Source organism: Scomber scombrus, chromosome 24, assembly GCF_963691925.1.
Source record: "Scomber scombrus chromosome 24, fScoSco1.1, whole genome shotgun sequence".
Classification (NCBI taxonomy): Eukaryota; Metazoa; Chordata; class Actinopteri; order Scombriformes; family Scombridae; genus Scomber; species Scomber scombrus.
This window is the reverse complement of record NC_084993.1, coordinates 11462532-11470837: the sequence shown is the minus strand read 5'-3', so window position 1 is coordinate 11470837 and position 8306 is coordinate 11462532.

The following is an 8306-nucleotide window of genomic DNA, read 5'->3' as shown; positions in this document are numbered from 1 at the left end:
TATGACAAATATAACAAAATAGGCTTTGAATACCCCTTAAACAAGTCTACAGCCAGCTAGCAGCTGTGTGAGGCTGTATTTAGCAGCTCTGTGACTCTGACATTAGCCTTTAGCAAAGCATATCTAATGTCAGCCAGCTAACGTACTCATAATCACAACGTTAGCATGCTAATGTCTTAGTTTAATGATTTATCATGCTAGCTATTGCCAATTAGCATTAACAACAAGGCACGCTGCTGATTGTTTTGCAGGTATTTAGTTATAAACAAAAAAATTGAATAATTTGACATTTTGTTTTTTGAATTAGCTATTGTTTTCCCCTCTTTAAGTGAATTCAATGTACATTCAGTTGGTGGCAATGGTTAGCTCATGTTGACTTAGTGACTTTTATCTTCACTCAGCTTGTTGTTACATAATGTGACAATATGTTTTAGCATTATCTTGTCATTTCTTTCAGCAAAAGCACAGCTAATGTCAGCCAGCTCACAATAACGATGTTAGCTTGCTAATGTCTTAGGCTTAGTTTAACATGTACTAGCTATATCCAATTAGCATTAACCACAAAGTAGGCTACAGCTGAGACTGGTTGTTTTGCTGGTCATGAACCAAAAGACTGAATACTATGACATAGCAATTAGCATTGTTTTCCCTTCTTTAAGTGAATTATTGATAGCAAAAATTGCTCTGAACCTGTGTAACATGGATGTCTACACCAAATTTCATCGCAATATATCCAACAGTAGTTTAGATATGTCACTCACTCGTTTTTTGTAAATTAAAATAAGATTACTTACTAGAAGAAACACATTTTTCCTCATATGCATGAATTACAGCTACCACAGGCTAACTGTTATGAGCAGTAGCCTATGGTGGCTAAGGTCAGCTAATGTTGACTTAATGATTAATCTTTACTTGTACTGCTGTTACATTATGTTATTGTAAGTTACATAGTTTCACTTTTAAACAAAATTATTCTGTTAAAGTTTTAGCAGGTTTTTTTTATCAAGAGTCTTGACTCACAATTCATGTATGCTGGGAATATTAACCTAGTTTATGACATCCACTTCTTTTTCTCCTCATCTTTCAATTGAAATATAAAATGCTCGCTCTCATGCTGTGCTGAGAGCTTGTGGTGTTGTAGCACTCAGAGCACAAATTGCTGCCAGATAAAAAGTGATTTCAACTTTTAGCATGGCGGTGCTACATTATAGCCTACTCCAAACAGGCCCTCAACAGTCGCATAGCAACAGCAGCTTCCACCAGTCTGGGCTACCTACATACAGTAGAAGTGTTTGGAGCTCATGTTAAATGCGAGGAACCCAGTGGACACTGAAGCCAAGTTATCGATACGTTTTTCCTGTATTTGTTATGTCTTTGTTGACCTGAGTGGAAAATGCTGAGTGGACAAAGCTGCATTCTCAACCCTAACAACTGACCCAAATAACTGCTTGCAAACCCTGGGAAAAAAAAGCTCATGAGGCGGTGAATTCAGTCTGTATTTCTTCTTGAGAAACTCACTGAATGAATTCTTTCTGATGTCTTTTCTTTTCTTTTCTTTCTCCCCTCCCTGCCTGCCAACTGACATACTTTCTTTTAATTCATCAGCAGCATGGCGAGCAATGGAGGGAGCGTGGGAGAGAGTAGGAGGGAGGAGGGAAGGATGGAGAGAGAAAGAAAAAGTCTTTTTCAGCATCAAAAGACTGTCTTGGAGACTGGGGGGAATACATTGACTCTTCAATGTGCTTTTTGATGAGGGCTTTCTGTTTTATGAACTCAATGGTACACAACAGCCTCAGCAGTGTATTAGCCTACTTCTCCCTTTAATGTTCACACACTCTGTTTTGCTTGCTCTTTCCGTCATCATTACTCCCTCACTTGCATACACCTTCCTCTCTTTTATTTTGTAAGAAATACTTCCTGTCATCAGCTGGGAGGCACAGTCACACACAAGACAATATTTCCAATACCTTCCAACAAATGAAACCTCTAGGAGATAAACTTTTCTTGAAGATAAAGCAACTGCACATCCCTAAATCATTAAACATTTAAAGGACTATTCCCCAAGTATTCAATACTACAGAGAATAACATGGCCTATTATGTATGACCCAGAAAAAATATCACTCATATCTCAAGTCACATCTGCTCACTGCAGTAATTATTAAGAAAAAAGACTCTTTGGAGAGATATAAAAGAGAATACTGACCACTGTTTGTCTTTGTCAGATTTGAAGGTTATGTACAGTCTAACACATCAGTGGCAACATGTAAACCTGATTAATGGCATGTTTAATTGAACGCGATCACTGTGTCACTCTGTTGTCGTCTCTTTGGACGACATCAACAAATGAAAATGAATCAACATAGCGTGTAATATAACATGTACATGCATTATAACAGCTGTCTCTCAGGGATGGTTTATATAAGTGTGTTAAACTGGCAAATTACTATTGTCAGGAGGCTATACAATTATCAGCATCAGATAGGATAGCCCATCTGAAAGATTAGTTTCATTTCACAGTATTTACCATTTCTACTTTTATGTAACTTACAAGCAGCATATTGTATTTAACTATGGTTTGTAGTATAGGGCTGGCAATTTGGGTCTATCGGTCTAATGGATGGATGGATGAATCAGTGGATGGATGGATGTTCCCCGAGGATGGACCCTATTGACATTGGTGGTACTTTTCCTCTAGTGCCACCAGCAAGTTGACTTTTTTTGCTTTTAGTTAAACAACCATTTGTTGGATTACCATAAAAATGAGGACACACATATCAGAGCCATATCAGGATGAGTTATTGTAACTTTGATGATTTTCTGACTGTTCATCTAACATCATCACCACGTCAAACTTTTAGAGTCCAATATTTTGGTTTATGACCAAATCCAGCCTCATCTGTGCTTTGTGTTTTGTACTAATTTGCAAATGTTAGCATGTTAAATGTGGAATAATGTGCTAAAACAAAATGGTTAACTTGGTTAACATGATACCAATATGATATCAACATAATAGCAGGTTAGTATATAGCTCAATGAACCACTTTGCAAATGTACAGCCTGACAAAGCTGTACAACTAGTATCACACTGACATTTACGTGTGAATTAGTCAGTGTTAGAACATCTGCCATATTAACTTCATGAGTTGGAAGCATGCTAATGTGGTGCCCAGCTTGTTGCATATTTTTGTTATAAAAAAATAAAATCTTTAACACTGCATGTTAAACACAATCTTAATGAATGTTAATGATTGTTTCATAACAGACAATCTGGCAAAAAGGTGAGCGTTGCCTTGGAGGTCACTCTGCTATAAACTGTGGCTGATGACTGATGAGGAGCAGCTCTGAGCCACGTGTGGGCGGGAAACACACTGAGGACAACTAGTGAGCAGGTGAGGAATAGCAGGAGGATGACAGGAGTTTAAATTAAAACCTAGTATGGTGCAGCAGTACTTAAATGGAGCAGATGCAGATGTTGTCTGCTGCAGTAAAGCAATTAAAACTGACACCCAGTGATAAATGGCTTGGGTCTTCTTAATTGTGGAAGGCTGTCCAATTAGGAAAATCATGCCAAGAGAAAATGAGGGTGTTGTCAGACGTTATGACAAATGTGTGCTGCATGATGATGGCCTGGTGGATTTTTTTTTTTTTTTCAGATTAAAAACAGTGTCACGATTCATGCAGCTTCATTTATTCCAAGTATTCAAGTGTCACTTTGAACCAGCTGAAGTTCTTTAACACTAAACTTAATTAGTGCACTTTACCACAGTGTCCTGACTTTCAGACTCACATGCAGTCATTACACCAACCTCACGCTGCCAAAAATGACTGTCTTAAAAAGTCATTCAGTCTTATATTGAGCTTTGCCAGATGCTGTGGAATAATTTAAATCTTCCCACTAGCTGTAAAACCCTCTTGCGCCAAAATAAGTTTTTTTTTTTTTTTTTTTTTTTGAGACAGAATACAAGATGAAATGACTCTGTTACACAGCCAGTTTTTGGAGTGTGTGTTCAGACATGATCGGCCCATTTTGCCCTCCCCACGACACGAGCGCTCCTGTTCCCTGGGCTCATTATGATCATGACAAAGTGAGCGGTGGCTGCCAGGGAAGAGGCCGAGCATGGACACAATGGTATCTTTGTTTTAAATGTCGCCATATATCTTCAAAAAGGTTAACAAGTCTGTTTTTTTTATCATTGGGGGTTTTGTTGTGGTCTCTCTGAGCTGGACAAAGGAACTGAATCAGATTGATTTAACACCATTTTGCACTGTGTCAACATGCTCTTTTATTGGGGAACAATGTGGGTGCAATGATTAATAGAGCTAAGAAACTGAATACAAGCCTCTTTTTAAGACAAAGGTTTGATATTTATTATAAATTCAATGCACATCATCGAATTAAACACAATTCTAACCATCACACCATGAAGCATTTGCATATTTGGATCTCATAAGTGTGAGTGAAAAATAAAATTAGCATTATTTTAAAGGAGAGGTGACAGGATGGTGAGATTTTTTTTTTTTTTAAAGAAAAAAAAGAAAGTGGGGCCCCCCAAGAATAACCTTGTGTTTTATGCCCTCTGCTGGATGCTTTAAGTACATACAATACACATGCATGCAACACACACACACATGTCCATACACTCATCTGCAAACACAGTGAGAGGCGTGTACGTGTGATTAATGTTCTCCGTTTTCACATCTCTTGCTAATTAGCAGCTGCTTGTAGCTCATACTGACAGTTACTTAAAAGACATTTTTATTGGGCCTGTGTCGATAGAGATACACCATAATTACGCTTTTAATTACTCCATGTTTGTAGTGTGTAGTGTGTAGGGGCCAATTTCACGGACAGAGCTTCTGCTTACTTGCACTTTTCAATTACAGCTCTCGATGTTTGGAACTGAACTCAAACCTTTGAGGTTTATTCGATATTCTTGAATATTTTAACAAAAGCTTGCACTGCGTGTATTATATCAATATTGCCTTTTGATTGTTTCACATTATTTTGTTATAATTGATGAAACTGAATTCTTGCTGTATCAAAGTCCTATTCTGGGGATTGTAATTATTTAATGCAATACATTCAAATATCAGAAAACTATAAAGCTTTTATGCTTGACTACTGTGATGTACCAACTTGACCTCAATACTTACAGTGTAACTTTTCAGATAAGTACTTGGCTGTAGTACCACTCAACTTCTGAATGTGATACACTGTCAATTCAAGTAAATACCCAGCTAACAAAACTTTAGTAATTTGTTATTCTAACAATGCACGCCCAGTCTTCTCCTTGAAAAAGCCTCTCATACACAAAGAGGGTTACATTCACAGCAATTATACAATTAAGAACATATGGAAAATTACGTTTCTATAGCAGTTGAGGCCAGAATATGAAAGAATATTTCTGTTTAAACTGAGCTGCTTTTTTTTTTTTTAAATGTTAGATGTTTTATAATTATGAAAATTGTTGATCTGATTCTTATCTAAAAGCTCCTGAGAGTCGGTGTACCGCAGCAGTTCTGTTTCCATGCATTGCAACTAGCAAGTTACAAGATGGCATGACATTAGACTTATCAGGTTCAATCAGACTTTCTTTGGCAAGGATATTTCACAAGTTCTGCATCTTTAATGTCACCTTTCTGCAGAAAGATAATGGTATATTGCTCAACCTCATTGCTCAGCTCTTTTCACTCCATTTTTTCTCAAGCTGATGTTGGCCAGAGTTATGCTGGATTCAAACTGCATTAAGAATAATACTTTAAGTGCCACAAAACTAATAGAGAGATGAGAAAGATTTCAATCAAGCACAGTAACACCTGTGTGCATGAAGCTGCAGAGCTTATTTAAGGATTAAAATTATAAAATATATGATTTCTATTGAAAATGACACTGTTCAAAATGTAAGGTAGAGTCAGCTTTTATAAATCTTAGTGGAACTTGGTGAAAAGCTGATTTAATTATAAATTCAAGTTGCTGTGATGTGAAAATGTGTATAAATTTAAAAAAAAATGTGGCGTAATTGTTATCTTCCCCCAAGTATTTTACATCAAAACTCCCTTCACTAATTAATACACAGATTTTGTGCAAGTAAATGATTTACTTTAAAACTTTTTTCAACAAATTAATTGCTTTCTAGATGAACCGCCTATAATTTTGCATAGATTTATTAACATTTAGGGTGGCTGTTACATTAATTGATAAAAATCTCACTATCTAGGAACTAAAAATGTGCGTGGGTTCCTAAACTGTCAAATCATGCATGTTTCTTCACTGCCAACATCGCTTACACACAATATCTCATTGTTTAGACTGAATTCTCATCCTTTTGTTGTATGAACATGTATGCAGCCTTTGGGAAAACAGATTACACAGCCTTCCTTTAATGCAATTTCCCTCTCATGCAATTTCACATGAAAATATTCTGCAGATAGGCAATTAAATTGCAGCTTGTATCCTTGCAAAACTAACAAATGTCTCCTCCTGTAATACACGATTCCATCAGCCTATCACAAAACGCTCACCTCCAGTCAAATAGCGGCGCTTTCACAGCATAACAATGAGTCAACCTGGCTGAAAAGCTGAAGCATCTCACACAAACACCCACCGTTTCTTTATATAACACCTTTTTTTTTTACTTCTTTTTTTTAACTTTTTTTTTATAGCAGCTATTTACCTTGAAATGATGTTGCCAAGTAACAACATCCTGATGTGTGTGGGGGTGTAGGTGTATGTGAGTGGGTGGCCATGTGCTCAGAGGTGTGTGTGTGTGTGTGTGTGTGTGTGTGTGTGTGAGAGTGATGGATGTTCTTAAGTGCCATTACGGGCTTTAAAAGTGGCTTTGTAACAGCAGCCTGGCACTTCAAGTCCTCTGTCCTCTCATACAGGTCTGCAGCTCGGCAAGGTGCAGGCGAGAGGCCATACATCACTACTACACATGAATCTGTAATGCTGCTAATGCCCTCGGCCTTGCAAAGGGCAAAACACTTCATGATGCAGTGATGCAGGATATTGCAACAACAAGAGCGATGCTTTTCTATTCTTTTCTTTTCTTTTGCACCTCATGGCTTTCTCTCCTTCCTTCTCCCCTTCTCAGTGTGAGCTGCTTAACTGATACATGTACTACAGTAATCCCTTCTTAGCGAACGGGATTAATATTTAATTCAAGAAGAGCCTTTTATCAATACTTTGCCGTGCATTCTTTGTTCCTGTTTAGGGGTGGCTTTACCCAGCTCTTTTTTTTTTTTTTTTTGCAAATTGAAGGAATGGTAAGTGCATTAACGCGATAGATTCTGCAGATAGGAGCACTGTGGAATTCTTTCAAATCCATCCAAGAAGTATTTAGTAGTGAATTTAGGTTTTTACAGGTCACACAGGCGTCTAAAAAACTCATCCAATCCCTTTAAAGTATGGTTTCCGGTGCTTGCATTCACAAAAAGGAGTCCATTATGCACTGATCCACTGCAATGCTGATCCAGGATTAGCCCAAAGGCAGAAGCACATGACAGAGTAAACTTCAGAATGATGGAAAGACACAAACCTGCATCACTCAGCTGATGTGAGATGAACGTGCACAAAGGGTCATGTAAAAAAAACAAAAACCGAATGCAAACATGGTGTATTATGTATACTGTCTGCAGTGTTTAGTATAAGCAGTGATAAAACAAACTTCTCAGTGTGTGCTGCAACTTTGCAAAAACTTTCTCCCAGGCTGTTGCTTAAGTGCATGAATGCTTTGGCACTTAGAAACAAACACACACAAGCAAACTCAAGTCACAGCCAAGTGAAAAGCATGAAGCCCATCTGCAGGAGGGGGGGGGGAGCTCAGGAGGTTCATGACCTGCTTTTTTCTGTATTAGTATTACACATGCAAAATGACAGAACTCTTGGTAATTAAAGGAGGCATCACCAAGGGCATTAATGTTATGTTTCCCCTAAGTTAAGTTCATTAAGTGGGCAAAAACACAGCTAAATTTGAACTTAACTAGAGTTAAACTGCAGGTCAATGGAAACTCAGTAGCCTAAAAGTAATTTTGTCTCTAAATAATGTTGCATAGAAAGTTCATTCATGTTGCAAATGTTCAACAGTTCAAAAGCGTAGATAAAAGCTGATATAAATGTTTGTTTTTTTTATCAGAGGAGACAAAACAATCCCTACTGAATGTCCCTGTTTCCCCCCTGGAGCTTTAAACTGTATCACATGGCCTTCAGTTTGCATAGTTGTTATGGAGATGGTTCCAGCTTGCGCTCAGTGTTATTATTTGATCCAAAGCACTTGTAACACTTCTCATCCATGTTTTTATTCA